Source organism: Aplysia californica, unplaced genomic scaffold (genome assembly GCF_000002075.1).
Source record: "Aplysia californica isolate F4 #8 unplaced genomic scaffold, AplCal3.0 scaffold00374, whole genome shotgun sequence".
Taxonomy (NCBI): domain Eukaryota; kingdom Metazoa; phylum Mollusca; class Gastropoda; order Aplysiida; family Aplysiidae; genus Aplysia; species Aplysia californica.
In genome coordinates, this window is record NW_004797644.1 from 269,412 (window position 1) to 271,201 (window position 1,790).

Below are 1,790 nucleotides of genomic sequence, written 5' to 3' on the forward strand. Positions count from 1 at the left end.
AGAGTCCAGGGAAAAACATCAATTAAATTCGTGTGGTGCAGATGAGTAAAGAGAGACCAAAATAATCTCTCTATTCCGACTATCATTGCTAATCACTTCGTCTAATACATGTTCCGGTAATTTAACTACCTATAAATAGATGGAAGTTTGACCCGTGTCAAAGGTTGGGGGGTGGCTGACGATTCGGGAGGTGGCTGCGGGTTGACGAAAGGGAAAAGCGCCGCGTCGACATGGTATGCAGCGTCATAAGACGTTGACATACATTTCACATGCACGCCATCCACGTCTTTGACCTCGAGGCAAATTGCCGCCTGTCTAAACGCTGCCTCTATTTGGATTGTAACCATTTCCCTCAAGGGGCCAATTGGGTACAGCTAAAGATCGTACATAACAAGATAGTTCACCCCTCTCTTTGAGCCAATTCAAAAAGTGTCCTCAAAATTCGGTGGCGCCCTCTTTGAAAAAGACCAGAGTTACCCTACTTGTGTGAAAAACAATTAAAGTGAAACTAACAAACTGTGCTACCTCTATTCTTCTTCTGGAGAAACGAAAGAGAGCTTCAAAACAAAGACTGCTGCGCCATCTAAACCAATGCGTGGACTTCTGAGGACACTTTTTTGGGCTGAGTAAACTATCTTGTTATGTAGACTCTTTGGTACAGCTTGGCCTCACCCTTTCTGTGTTATTTCACACTTATGAACGGAACAATCCACCTTCTCCGACCTACTGATCTTGGATATTTGAACGTGTCCTCGGCGTGCACGAGCTGAGATTTGTATTCATTTAAGAGAACATTTTGGTCACATATCTATAGCTCGTTCAACTCAAAATCAGTGTACTATGCTTTTTTCAGATAGCTTTGGACTGCCTTCACACATTTTTTGTCAAACTTTTACCAGTAATCTTGGATGCATTTGTCTAAATTATACATTAAATGGTTCTGGCAGAGTATTAACGAACAATGTTTTATATTTGTTTAGAAATATAATTTATTGAGTCAAAAAATGTGATGACTTTCAGTGTGGCTCGTGTCATACCGTCATACTTCGTATTCTGACTATACTTGCGCACCAGTGTTTCTGTTTGGGACATTTCCAGTGGTTTTGAAAAGGGAGTTTTGCTGGGTTGAAACAAATAAACAAAGTGGAATAAAAAATCATGAGGAAAAATGTTGCGGAACTGCAAAGTAAATACGTTTATTTTCAACCTCAGATAGACGCGCAGAAAAAAAAGCCACAGATGCTGGAGAAAAGTGCCCCTTTATATCAACTTATAACTTTGAAAAACGTATTGCTTGAAAAATCACTTCACACTTGTTATACATTTCATCCAGATTCAAAGTAAATGAAATACAAAATATTCTCTAAATTCTATGATCTTTTTGTGTTTAAAGAGCTATAGTAATAATGAAGTGTTGGAAAGAGTTGGAATTGAAGATATCAACGCAACCTTAAAAAGGAGAAGATGGGGATATCTAGGACATGTTCTAAGAATGTCGAAGACAAGATTTTCCTTTCAGACATGGCATTGGAAACAAACTGAAAAAAGGAAACGAGGAAGACCAACAGGAAGCTATAGAGGCACAATAAGGGATGAGGCAATCACCCAGGGGCCTGGATGTGCCGAAATTGGAGGACGTGGCCAGGGAGAGGCAAGCTTGGCGTCAACTGCTCTCCGCCTTATCATGTACCTGAGGTATAGGGAGAGAGTAAGTAAGTAAGTAAGTAAGTAAGTAAGTAAGTAAGTAAGTAAGTAAGTAAGTAAGTAAGTAAGTAAGTAAGTAAGTAAGA